Source organism: Homarus americanus, unplaced genomic scaffold (genome assembly GCF_018991925.1).
Source record: "Homarus americanus isolate GMGI-L3 unplaced genomic scaffold, GMGI_Hamer_2.0 scaffold28051, whole genome shotgun sequence".
Classification (NCBI taxonomy): domain Eukaryota; kingdom Metazoa; phylum Arthropoda; class Malacostraca; order Decapoda; family Nephropidae; genus Homarus; species Homarus americanus.
The window spans coordinates 1085184-1100336 of record NW_024720144.1 but is presented as its reverse complement, the minus strand read 5'-3'; the positions used below and the strand labels follow the sequence as shown (position 1 = coordinate 1100336).

The 15153-nt window shown below is 43.9% G+C and overlaps 1 protein-coding gene across 4 annotated transcripts in view; it reads left to right on the top strand.

The window, feature by feature from the left end:
- LOC121860424 (probable muscarinic acetylcholine receptor gar-1) overlaps window positions 1–15153 on the top strand; it is a 34010-nt gene that overhangs the window by 5795 nt on the left and 13062 nt on the right. For 2 of the 4 annotated variants that reach the window (XM_042357579.1, XM_042357577.1), the window contains exon 1: window positions 12712–12778. The exons of 1 other annotated variant lie outside the window; for it this stretch is intronic. The gene's annotated coding sequence lies outside the window, so the exon portion shown is untranslated. One more of the 4 variants, XM_042357578.1, reaches the window with a different exon arrangement.

Here is a 15153-nt window from a genome sequence, read left to right as displayed (position 1 = left end):
ACCAAAACCTGATCTAACCTCACCCACACACACACACACACACACCTGCAAAAACACTTGAACTTGGGCACATCTGCATCCACGAACACAAATAAAAACACACATTAATAACTCCCTACCTACACCTGCACATATATATATATATATACCGGACACACACACACACACACACACACACACACACCTTGCATGTACACCTGTCGCCTGACGTATGCAAATCAACTACAGTCCTTCATTAAAATTGTATCATCTTAAACTGCATTATGTACTGTAACTTAACCTCCAAAACTGTACTATATTTCTGTATTATCTAATATGAGGTCCCAGCCATAACTTTTTGTACCCGTGATCACTGTATCCTGTAATATTGTTTTTATTACTGTAATATCTTTAATCACGCCCATGTACCGTACTGTACCTATTAAAACCAGATATTAATAGTGTTCATTTTTGGATCACCTGAAGATTAGTACCCCCTAGGCTTATTTCACGTTACCTGGGGAAGGAGGTTTAGATAAGGGTGGTTAATCTTCAGGTGATAAAGCCAGGTGTTCCTTTATCTTTGTGATTTCAGTAAAATTAAACTTATTTCTCTCAACCCTAAACAACTATGACACCTCGCCTTAGTTCACTTGGCGAGGCATACAACTGTTTAACCCAGTTAAGGTTGGGATTTAAATTCAATTCAGGTTGAGGAGGTACAGTTGGTTGGTTGGGTTGAGTTCAGGTTGGGTTGGGTTGGTTGATTGGGTTGAGTTAGTTTGAGTTGAGTTGGTTGGGTTGCGAGTTGGGGTTGAGGATGGGTTGGGTTGGAGTTGGGTTGAGTTAGGTTGGGATTGGGTTGGGTTGGTTTGGGTTGGTTTAGATTTGGGTTGGGTTGGGTTGGGTTGAGTTGAGTTAGGTTGGGTTGGGGTTGGGTTGGGTTGGGTTGGGTTGAGTTGGATTGGGTTGAGTTGGGTTGGGTTGGGTTGGGTTGAGTTGGGTTGGGTTGAGTTGAGTTGGGTTGGATTGGGTTGGGTTGGGTTGGGTTGGGTTGTATCAGTATTTATTTTTGTATATAAAAACAGCGGTAATGTTTATTTGTTTAGTTTTAGATTCCCCTCTCAGTGTTTACTAAGATACACAGTCGTCGTGAGTGTACATGGCGGCGTTGACCCTCACCAAGGATAACGTCTCCCTGTTATTCTTACCTTACCTTACTTCCTAGTGGCCCCTTACTGAGGATTATATTCACTACTGTCCTTAAACCTCTACCATTATCGTAGCATTCCATCCGATTGTTGTACCTGTGTTTGGCTTAAACAAAATTATAATAAATAAATAAATAAATAATAAAAGCAATCAAGCGTATCTTTAGCCCCTAAACAAGCATAAATCTCGCCTTGAGCCCCGTAAGCGAGCATAATGACCCCTAACTGAAGAAAATGTAGGGGTGATGATAATATGGTGTGTGGCTCATAAACGAGGATAATATGGTGTGTGGCTCATAAACGAGGATAATATGGTGTGTGGCTCATATACGAGGATAATATGGTGTGTGGCTCATAAACGAGGATATGGTGTGTGGCTCATAAGCGAGGATAATATAGTCATAAACGAGGATAATATGGTGTGTGGCTCATAAACGAGGATAATATGGTGTGTGGCTCATAAACGAGGATAATATGGTGTGTGGCTCATAAACGAGGATAATATGGTGTGTGGCTCATAAACGAGGATAATATGGTGTGTGGTTCATAAACGAGAATAATATGGTGTGTGGCTCATAAACAAGGATAATATGGTGTGTGGCTCATATACGAGGATAATATGGTGTGGCCAATCAGGAAGGAAACCACCACCACCACTTGCATTACCTCCACACCACCACCCTCACCACCACCTATGTCGTTACCATGGACCAAGCTGAAAACACACACACACACACACACACAAACACACACACACACACACACCTCCACCCTCTGCTAATGTTGACCTGAGCGGCGGTAAACATAGCCGTCCCTACACAAGCACACGACCAAAAGAACATCAAGGAATTCGGTACCGAGGGTCAGTTTAGTCTTGGGCTGGACATGGGGTAAGAGATGAGCTTGGTGATTTAAGTACTGTATGGGCTGTGGGTATGATGATTTAAGTACTGTATGGGCTGTGGGTATGATGATTTAAGTACTGTATGGGCTGTAGACATGGGTAAGGGATGGGCTTGGTGATTTAAGTACTGTATGGGTTGTGGGTATGATGATTTAAGTACTGTATGGGCTGTAGACATGGGTAAGGGATGGGCTTGGTGATTTAAGTACTGTATGGGTTGTGGGTATGATGATTTAAGTACTGTATGGGCTGTGGACATGGGTAAGGGATGGGCTTGGTGATTTAAGCATCAGCGGGCTGGGGTATGATGATTTAAGTATTGTATGGGCTGTGGGTATAAAAGATGGGCTTTACATTTGGCACTGTATGGCTGGGGTAGCATTGGCACTGTATGGGCTGTGGACATGGGTAAGGGATGGGCTTGGTGATTTAAGGATTGTATGGGCTGTGGGCATGGGTAAGAGATGGGCTTGGTTATTTAAGGATTGTATGGGGTTTTTGAGTAAATTATGGGGTTGGTGAGTAAATTGTGATTCCTTACATGAGCTTTCTCTAGTTACCTTCACGTGACTTCAATGGAAAAACTCTTAGTGTCGTTTCCTGCTAACTCTCTCTCTCTCTCTCTTTTATCATTCTTTCTCTCTCGTCTTGCTTTCTCTCACAATCTCTCTCTCTCTCTCTCTCTCTCTCACCCTCCAGCCGGGACAGACTATACACAGTTGGTTGGTTGGAAAATCCAGCCGGAGCTTCAACATTCACTCACTCTAGGAACCAGAAGATGACATCATCCTCCTATGCTGCCATCCCCCGCCATGCCCGGGGTTAGGAGGGAAGGGGCTGTTTGGAAGTCTTTTTAGGGGATGCTCGGAAGGTTTTGGGGGGGCTGTGGGAATACTTACAAGTTTTGGGGGCTGCGGGAATGTTCGGAAGTTCTGGGGACTGTGGGAATGCTTGGAAGGTTTGGGGGGCTGCGTTTAGTTAGCCCAACACCCGCCTTACTTGACTTGGCAGATTGGTTATTCAGACGTGTGTGTGTGTGTGTGTGTGTGTGACTGTGTTTGTGTATATGTACTTTTGTGTATGTATATGTGTGTGTTTCTGTGTATATATATATGTGTGTGTGTGTAAATTCCCCACAAAGTCAAATATCATATAGAGAGTTAACTTTCTAACCTAATATTAGCTGTACTATATGTCCGTGAAAAAAAAAAAATAAACCAATCGACTAACTGCTTCTATCATATTGCTTTCAGCTTAACCAACAAAAAAAAAATTATTTGGTTGTTTTAGTTTGGTTTAGGTGTGTGAGGTTAGTGTAATAAACCTTAAGATATATATACGGTTTAAGTCTCTGTTGAGGGATCTCTTTACCTGCCGCCGTGTACTGTATATTAAAGCGTTTCACTCGCTTCTCCGTGGTTATTTAAATCAGCTGATAAAGTCCTCATACAGCTGATCAGACCTCATGGCTGATCAGTCCTCACAGTTGATCATACCTCTCACAGCTGATCAACCCTCATACAGCTGATCAACCCTCACACAGCTGATCAACCCTCACACAGCTGATCAACCCTCTCACAGCTGATCAACCCTCACACAGCTGATCGATTCACACAGCTGATCAACCCCCCGCTGATCACCCTCCACAGCTGATCAACCTCACACAGCTGATCAACCCTCACACGCTGATCAACCTCACACAGCTGATCGATCTCACAGCTGATCAACCTCACAGCTGATCAACCCTCACACAGCTGACGATGCCTCACACAGCTGATCACCTCACACAGCTGATCAATCCTCACAGCTGATCAACCTCACAGCGATCGATCCTCACACAGCTGATCAACTCACAGCTGATCAACCACAGCTGATCAACCTCCCAGCGATCGACCCTCACACAGCTGATCAACCTCACACAGCTGATCGATCCTCACACAGCTGATCAACCTCACACAGCTGATCAATCTCACAGCTGATCGACTCACACAGCTGATCAACCCACAGCTGATCACCTCAGCTGTCACCTCACAGCTGATCAACTCACACAGCTGATCAACTCACAACTGATCGACCTCACAGCTGATCAACCCTCACACAGCTGATCAACTCCACAGCTGATCAACCCTCACAACTGATCGACCTCACAGCTGATCAACCTCACAGCTGATCAAATCTCACAGCTGATCAACCTCACACAGCGATCAACTCACACAGCTGATGAACCTCACAGCTGATCAACCTCACACAGCTGATCAACCTCACAGCTGATCAACCCTCACACAGCTGATCAACCTCACAGCTGATCAACTCACAGCTGATCAACCTCACACAGCTGATCAACCTCACACACAGATGATCAACCCTCACACAGCCAGATCAACTCACACAGCTGATCAACCTCACACAGCTGATCACCTCACACAGCTGATCAACCTCACACAGCTGATCAACCTCACACAGATGATCAACCTCACACAGCTGATCAACCTCACACAGCGATCAACCTCACACAGCTGATCAACCACACAGCTGATCAACCTCACACAGCTGATCAACCTCACACAGATGACTAACCTCACACAGCTGATCAACCCTCACACAGCCATCAACCTCACACAGCTGATCAACCTCACACAGCTGATCAACCTCACACAGCTGATCAACCTCACACAGCTGATCAACCTCACACAGCTGATCAACCTCACACAGCTGATCAACCTCACACAGTTGATCATCACACAGCTGATCAACCTCACACAGCTGATCAACTCACACAGCGATCAACCTCACACAGCTGATCAACCTCACACAGCTCATCAACCCTCACAGCTCATCAACCCCACAGCTCATCAACCCTCATACAGCTGATCAACCTCACACAGCTGATCAACCTCACAGCTGATCAACCTCACACAGCTGATCAACCTCACACAGCTGATCAACCTCACACAGCTGATCAACCTCACACAGCTCATCAACCTCACACAGCTGATCAACCTCACAGCTGATCAACCCTCACACAGCTGATCAACCTCACACCCACACCACAACCCACAAACAACCTCACACAGCGATCAACCCACACAGCTGATCAACCTCACACAGCTGATCAACCCTCACACAGCTGATCAACCTCACAGCTCATCAACCTCACACAGCTGATCAACCTCACACAGCTGATCAACCCTCACAGCTGATCAACCCCACAGCTCATCAACCCTCACACAGCTGATCAACCCCTACAGCTGATCAACCCTCACACAGCTGATCAACCCTCACACAGCTCATCAACCTCACACAGCTCATCAACCCTCACACAGCCTATCAACCTCACACAGCTGATCAACCTCACACATGATCAACCCTCACAGCTGATCAACCTCACACAGCTGATCAACTCACACAGCTGATCAACTCACACAGCTCATCAACCCACACAGCTGGATCAACCTCACACAGCTGATCAACCTCACACAGCTCAACCTCACACAGCTGATCAACCACACACAACTGATATCCGCTGAAACTGATCAACTCACACAGCTGACACCTCACACAGCTGATCAACCTCACACAGCTGATCCAACCTCACAGCTGATCAACCCTCACACAGCTGATCAACCTCACACAGCTGATCAACCTCACACAGATGATCAACCTCACACAGCTGATCAACCTCACACAGCTGATCAACCTCACACAGCTCAACGATCAACCCTCACACAGCTGATCACAAAGCCTGATCAACCTCACACAGCTGATCAACCCTCACACAGCTGATCAGCCTCACACAGCTGATCAACCCTCACACAGCTGATCAACCCTCACCACAGCTGATCAACCTCCACACAGCCGATCAACCCTCACACAGCTCATCAACCCTCACAGCTGATCAACCCTCACACAGCTGATCAACCCTCACACAGCTGATCAACCTCACGCTGATCAACCCTCACACAGCTGATCAACCCTCACACAGCTCATCAACCTCACACAGCTGATCAACCTCATACAGCAGTCAACCCTCACACAGCTGATCAACACCTCACACAGCTGATCAACCCTCACACAGCTGATCAACCTCACACAGCTGATCAACCCTCACACAGCTGATCAACCTCACACAGCTCATCAACCCTCACACAGCTGATCAACCCTCACACAGCTGATCAACCCTCACACAATGATCAACCTCACACAGCTGATCAACCTCACACAGCTGATCAACCCTCACACAGCTGATCAACCCTCACACACAACTGATCAGCCCTCACACAGATGATCAACCTCACACAGCTGATCAACCCTCACACAGATGATCAACCCTCACACAGCTGATCCAACCCTCCACAGCTGATCAACCCTCACACAGCTGATCAACCCTCACACAGCTGATCAACCCTCACACAACTGATCAACCCTCACACAGCTGATCAACCCTCTCAACTTCACCTCACACAGCTGATCAACCCTCACACAGCTGATCAACCCTCACCAGCTGATCAGCCTCACCCGATGATCAACCCTCACACAGCTGATCAACCTCACACAGCTCATCAACCCTCACAGCTGATCAACCCTCACACAGCTGATCAACCCTCACAGTTGATCAACCTCCACAGCTGATCAACCCTCACACAGCTGATCAGCCTCACACAGCTGATCAACCCTCACACAGCCTGATCAGCCCTCACACAGCTGTCAACCCTCACACAGCTGATCAACCCTCACACAGCTGATCCAACCCTCACACAGCTGATCAACCCTCACACAGCTGATCAACCCTCACACAGCTGATCAACCCTCATACAGCTGATCAACCCTCCCATACAGCTGATCAACCCCTCACAGCTCATCAACCCTCACACAGCTGATCAGCCTCACACAGCTGATCAGCCCTCACACAGCTGATCAACCCTCACAGCTCATCAACCTCACACAGCTGATCAACCCTCACACAGCTGATCAACCCTCACACAGCCATCAACCCTCACAGATGATCAACCCTCACACAGCTGATCAACCCTCACACAGCTGATCAACCCTCACACAGCTGATCAACCCTCAGCTGATCAACCTCACACAGTCAGCCCTCACACAGCTGATCAACCTCACACAGCTGATCGCCTCACCCAGTCGACCCTCCACGCTGATCAGCCTCACAGCTGATCAACCCTCCACAGCTGATCAACCTCACACAGCTGATCAACCCTCCACAGCTCATCAACCTCACACAGCTGATCAACCCTCACACAGCTGATCCAACCCCTCACAGCTGATCAACCTCACGCTCATCACCCTCACACAGCTGATCAACCCTCACAGCTGATCAGCCCTCACACAGCTGATCAACCCTCACAGCTGATCAACCCCCCACAGCTCATCAGCCTCACAGCTGATCAACCCTCCACAGCTGATCAACCTCACGCCCCTCAGCTGATCAACCTCACACAGCTGATCAACCTCACACAGCTGATCAACCCTCACACAGCTGATCAACCCTCACAGCTGATCAACCCTCACACAGCTGATCAACCCTCACACAGCTGATCAGCCTCACACAGCTGATCGACCCTCCACAGCTGATCAACCCTCACACAGCTGATCAACCCTCACACAGCTAGTCTACCCTCACACAGCTGATCAACCCTCACACAGCTGATCGACCCTCCACACAGCTGATCAACCTCACACAGCTGATCAACCCTCACACAGCTTTGATCCAGCCCTCAAGCTGATCAACCTCACACAGCTGATCACCCTCACACAGCTGATCAACCCTCACACAGCTGATCAACCTCACACAGCTGATCAACCTCACACAGCTGATCACCCTCACACAGCTGATCAACCCTCACACAGCTGATCAACCTCACCTGGCAGTCAACCTCACACAGCTGATCAACCCTCCACAGCTGATCAACCCTCACAGCGTCAACCCACACAGCTGATCAACCACACAGCTGATCAACCTCACAGCTGATCAACCCTGACACAGCGTGATCGACCTGAAGGTTTATGGTAGGAGCTGACGTCACTGAGAGAATGTAATAAGCACGAAGCAGACGATAAAAACAGTAGATGGGGAGTGTGTGGCTGACGTCATAGCAGTAGTGACGTCACAGAGTAAACACCACAAGAGGAGGAGGAGGACAAACACAGCAGTAATGACTGGTATTCCCGACTATATCATCTGTAACACTAGCGTAGCTGAGGGCAGGGGCAGGGGGGGGGGGCAGGGTGGGGCAGTCCGCCCCAGGCGGCACTTTTAGCTGCTCTTCACCCATATCTGCAGCTTTCTTGGCCTGTGGGGACCCGTCCTTCTAGAAATTAACGACACACAGACTTACCTCCAACCAAGGGCTTGAACATACAACAATGTGATATAAAACATTTCTAGTTGAAAACAGGGACAAGCTAGTGAGTAATGGAGTTAACTATGCCAAAGAATTTGCAATGATCTGGGGATAGTCATGGAGCGTCAGCGTCGACCCAAGAAGAAACAAATGTTTGGTGAAGGATCACGAGATGCTGAATTGCCATACGACATTGAATTGAGGAGAGAAATGTTTTCTTCGCTGGACAGAGTGATCCAGAAATAACTTTGAGATTTCAACAGCTTCATGAACTTGCTGAGAAATATGCCTTCCTTACCCCATTGAATCTTTTGGATGATAAATATGAGTGTCAAATAGATCACGATCACGACGACATTGATAAAGAGGTTCCTCGTTGAGAGAAAAAAGACTTCAGCATTTTGTTGCTGTTGCTGCTATAACTATAAAGACAGAATACAGACGTGGAAAGAAGGCTTGAACTTTTGCAGTTTATTAAAGTATAACCTTGGGAACTCGGTTCCAAATATAAGTAATAATGCTGAGGATTTTCTCACAATTGCTGTTAGTGTTGTTACCTGAGAGGAGTTTTCGAAACTAAAACTGATCAAGAATTACTTAAGATCTACTATTAGCATGCGGTTGAGAAATCTTGCCATACTGTCTATAGAGCGACAATTGACATGAAATAGTTTTGACAATGTCACTGAAGAATTTGCCAACAAAAACAAGAAAAGTTACTTTGTAGAAAGTTGTAGTTTTCATTTCAGAAATAAAGATGGTCTAAATTTTTACTTTTTCTTTTCCTATCCTATATGTCGTTTTGTTTTTGTTTAACTGTTACTTATAAAGTTTAAGTATGTTGGTGTGTATTTAAAGCATACTATATTTGAGTATGTGAAAGTACAGTAATATTATAATGATACATAAACTATTTAATATATATATATATATATATATATATATATATATATATATATATATATATATATATATATATATATATAGTAGAGTCACTGTGCAATATGTATTTGTAGTGGGGCACGGTGAGGGGGTGCAAACTCAAGGGCCGCGCCGGGCCACACACACACTAGCTACGCCACTGATCTGTATTACCATTATATATTTCCTAGTGCGCTGGTGCCTGTTTATCTCTCTCTCTCTACACACACACACACACAGTAATAGGAGACGTCGCCACCTGGGTAGTATGTGGGTCCCCCTCCAGTCACTGGCATCGAGGAAAATGGACGTATGTGGAAGACAAATATAGAGATAATGGAAGAGACAAAATGGGATAAAGATAAACAATGATATATAACAGGAGAGAATATGAAATAATTGACGGAGAGGAATAATTTGAGAAAAGTATTACCTGAATATTAGACACCCCAGCTTATTTCACCTGAACATAACCATCCTACATCTAATCTAATCTAACCTAACCTAATCTAACCTAAGCCTCCTAATTAGCGTTAAGGTGTTTAATCATCAGGTAAAATAAGCTGGGTGGATTCTAGTCTTCATGAGATTCACTACAGTATTTTTAATTAGTAGGTTACTACATCTAAAACACATATAAATTCACGACCGATAAATACTCATTCTAAATAAAAAATAAATAAAATCATTAATAATCCGGTAAGTTTAACTCAGCCCCCCCAGCTGTATACACTCCGGGACATCTTGTTTATAACACCGTAAATTAGTCTCGCCGTCTCTTGCCTTTGTTTACATGTTAGCAACTTTTTTTCCCGCGAAAGGTCCACGTGTTTACAGGCACATGATATTTTGGCGCCAACAGCTATCAACATAATTTACCAAAACAAATGAAAGTGACTCGCAGGGTTGGCTTTATTAAAATCAAACGATTTTAATGAAGTAATTTTAATCTGAAAATCTCTAATAACATACAACACAGGAGCAGTTCAGGATTTGTTCCTCTTGAGACATGACGTGTACTGGACCAGGGCCCAGAGCCTTATCATTCAGTGAGGTATATCAGCTTGGTAAATTTACCTATACTGTATGAACAAAATGTAATATTTATTTTTTATATAAATATAGAAGCATTTATTCCTAATTCTGGAAATCATAAGTATTATTTTCTTATCAATATATTATGTTCATACAGAAACAGTATAACTAATTTGATTCAATGTGCAGTATTTCATAATCATGTTATATGTAGGATCTCAGTACATTTTTTCAACAATGATGTTTATTATTTTCAAAAAGATCATGTTGCTTTTATTTTAGGTAAATTATTTTCAGTAACAGTTCGCATAGTTAAAAGAAAATTGATTAAATTTCATTATAATAAAAATAATTCAATAAATTATAAGTTTTTCAATCAAGTGAATAATAACAACTCATAAAAATATTTCAGCCAATTTATATCCACAGTAAAAAGAACTAAGGTAAATTTCATATATAATACACGTATAAGATAATGGCTTTAAATATACACACAGAAAAAGGCCTGAATTATTGTATAAAAGAATGAAATTTGAATAATTGGGTAAAAAATAGAACAAAATAAAAATCATTTATATTAAAAATCTGATTTAATAAAAAAATCGATTATTTTTATTTTTATTAAAAACAATTCTTCCCAACGCTGAGAGAGAGAGAGTGACAGGTCGTAAACGTTCACAGGCGTATCAAGAGTGTTTACAAGGTGTCAGTGATAACGTGTTTGTGATATATGACCTCTGTTTATTGTTGCACGTCAGAGGAGATTTATTTGAGTATCTCACATGCAGGCCGTCTCTCGGGTATGGCAACCGGTGTGACCGCCCCGGGCCCCGCGCTAGTCAGGCCCTTACCTCACCCAACACCAGAATTAGTGACATCATTAAGCTGACCCCGCCTTACCAGTTCAGGAGACCACCTGAAGGATTAGTGACCAGCACAGTTAGGCAATGCATCTGCTGACATGAGGTCAAAGTAGATTAAGCCACCCTATCTTACCACCCAGACTGAGAACAATGTCATTCTTTACTGTGCTCTCTATAGAAGAGGAGCGAGGACGTTGACAGCGGTCACCTGTCAGTGTTGTCCAAACTCTGAATCTCCAGTTGTCCGTGATTAGTGTTTTGTGAAATTGTTGATATACATTATTTTACTATCGTACACAGCCCTCGTGTTTTATTATACCAGCCAGCAGAGATGGAGAGAGATACGTGAAATACATCTCGGGTGCAGAAAGGAAGAAGAAAATCGAATGTCAATGAAAGGTTCCTAGAAAAATGTGTGTTTTCAAAAAACAACAGAAACTAGTGTAAAGGACCTGAGCGGCTGTGATGGTGATAGTGTGGGTCATATTCAAGCTGAGGAAGAGGAGAGTACTCAACAAAATACTAAGGCTTTTAAAATGGACAGCTCTTCCTACGCTAACGGCCATGCTGCAGAAGATCTCAGTATGTGATCCAGCCAAATGACCACATTTACTGCACACTACGACAATTGATATTTTGGTAGAAAAGGGACCTGTTAAGGTGTCTCGTGAAAATTATGTTTCCAAAAACTGGTGACAATCGACACTTTTCAGAAGATTTTTACTTGCGAAAGTTGCCAAATGGGGAAATATATGAAAGATATTATAACATAGCAAATTACATAACACTTGGCATAGTAATAGTATGATTAGAATGTAATATGTATATTACAGTATTGTATGTATGTAACTATAAAAATTTATATATATATATATATATATATATATATATATATATATATATATATATATATATATATATTAAATGTGTGTGTGTAAGATAACGTTATCTACATTTCCACCTGAAGGACAGAGTCTTACACGAAAGATAAAACACGATGACTCGACTCTTGGCCGACCTCACCCAAGATAGGCAGGGAGTACACCTTCAGGAAACACCCTTGAGAGAAATTAGCTCCAAGCGTTGTTAAGTTGTGGGCATACCTCACAACCCCTCACCTCACAACAACTCTCATAAATAGATGTACTGTGTTTGTACTATAAATTTGATTGTCAAGATTGACCAAAGTCGTACACGGAGGAACTAAAGGAGGGAGTTTAGGCTAGGTTAGGTTAGGTCAGTAAAGGTGAGGTGGGTTTAAGTTTGGGTGCGACAGTTGGTGCTCGACTGGGATGGTCTGGGTTAGGTTAGGTCAGGTTTAAGTAAAGTAAAGTGTATATTTTGTTCCATAACTCGGTCGTCGGTAGCGCGAGGATTCCTGGGAGGCATAATGATAGTCACTATCAGATACCGGCGAGTCGTGGGACCCGCTGATTACACACCCACGGAAACTCGCGCAGTCACAGATTAACTTCAGTTCGGATGTGTCGGCCCTGGGACCCCGCGGTGTTGTGGTGTGGTGACGAGTAGACTGAATTATCTGAGTTATCACTGAGGTTGTGTAACAGAGGAGAGAAATATAACGTCGACGGTGAGACACTAATAGACAGTAAGACGGTGGAGGAACGTCTCGCTAAAGGGTGTTATCGTACATCAGACCATAAATTACTTTACCTCTTGGTCAATGGATTTCAGAATGAACACTACACCTCCTGTCGTCTCGAGTGTTGATAAGCGTGATTTTGACGTAATATTTCGAAACACAGGATTACACAGAAAAGGAAATTGCATTATGACAGTAACAGGAATAGCGTCACTGGTAGCTCCACATATCCCATTACAATGAGAGCACAGACAGACAGGAGCTTTGTACGGAATTTTCTCCAGTTTGTCATATTGTTCGACACCGAAGTGGTAAAAGTAATTTATGGTCTGACTGTACAATGTCAAACAAATGTAGTGCGTGCTCGCAGTTAACAGTATACACAAATTAAGAGTATACAGAACACAATAACATACACAGGTGGAAATAGAAATCTGTAACCCGGTGTTAATAGTGAGGATATATTCTGCACTCGACGTCAACAGAACATCTTACGGTGGACCAAGAGAGTGTAAATACGGCAGATAACAAGAGTAACATCCACCAAGACATTGCAGAGCCTTCCGGGGTGATACAGTGACGGCCACGACCATAAACATTAAGTCGGGGGTGATCCTGCGGTGCAGGACATGACGGGGTGCCCAATAAACTAGCCTCCCTGGGGTAAATCTGGCAAATCTATCGTCAGTTTCCGGATCCAAAAGATTCTGTAACATCGTTGTATCTCTTAACTGGTACATGGTGGATATAAATAATTATATAGTTACCGTGTCACTTTGTTCCCTAACTAGTGTCACGTAAACATATCTAGTTAAGGTAGAGTTTCAGTGTAATTTTGTCTCTTAACTGGTACTAAGTGAACGTATCTAGTTAAGGTAGAGTCTCAGTGTAATTTTGTCTCTTAACTGGTACTAAGTGAACGTATCTAGTCAAGGTAGAGTCTCAGTATAATGTTGTTCTTACTGGTGCTAAGTGAACGCATTCAATCAAGGTAGAGTCTCTGTATAATGTTGTTCTTACTGGTGCTAAGTGAACGTATCTAGTTAAGGTAGAGTCTCAGTGTAATTTTGTCTCTTAACTGGTGCTAAGTGAACGTATCTAATCAAGGTAGAGTCTCAGTATAATGTTGTCTCCTAACTGGTGCTAAGTGAACGTATCTAGTTAAGGTGGAGTCTCAGTGTAATGTTGTCTCCTAACTGGTGCTAAGATCCGTTCTCACATCTTTACTCGCGGGAAGGGTTAGATCACATGAAGAATCACCCTCTCCAACTTATTTCACCTCATGATAACAACACCCAAACGCTACCTGGAGGATTAAGTTAGGTTAAGTTAGGTTAGGTTAGGATAGCATCTAGGGTGTCTAATCTTCACGTGATCTCAAATATTAAACTCTGTGGAGGTACTCTATTTAGTTACGGTATTACATGAATTACTGTGACGTTGCGAGAATTTATTGCTTTATGGTCTACTGTCAACTCCTGAGGCCAAGATCATTGTAATCTAAGGCAATATAATCCTCTGCCCCAAGGTGTTACGAGGGATAGGGTGGATTATCGTGGTTGTTATTGTTGATGTTGTAGAAGTATGTCTGTCGGGGATTATCAAGGCTGTCAAGGGTGGATTATCAGCTGTCAGGTGGAATATCAAGGCTGCCAAGGGTGGATTATCAAGGCTGTCAATGGTGATTATCAAGGCTGGCGTGGATTATCAAGGCTGTCAGGGATGGATTATCAACTGTCAAGGGTGAATATCGCTGCCAAGGGTGATTATCAAGGCTGTCAATGGGATTATCAAGGCTGTAGGGGTGGATTATCAGGCTGTCGGGGATGGATTATCAAGGCTGTCAGGGTGGATTATCAAGACGTCAAGGTGGATTATCAAGACTGTCAAGGGTGGATTATCAAGACTGTCACGGTGGATTACAGCGCCGTCATGGTATTATCAAGGCTGTAAGGGTGGATTATCAAGATCACGGCGAGATTATCAAGGCTGTCAAGGGTGATTATCAAGCCCGTCAAGGGTGGATTATCAAGACGGCGTGGATGGTCAAGGCCAAGGGTGATTATCGGCGGTGATGGTACCGGCGGTGATTATCAACAGGGTGGATTATCAAGACTGTCGGGTGGATTATCAAGGCTGTCATTATCAGGCTGTCAAGGGTGGATTATCAAGACTGTCAAGGTGATTATCAAGGCTGTCAGCGGTGGATTATCAAGGCTGCCAAGGGTGGATTATCAAGACTGTCGGGTGTGATTATCAAGGCTGTCAAGGGTGATTA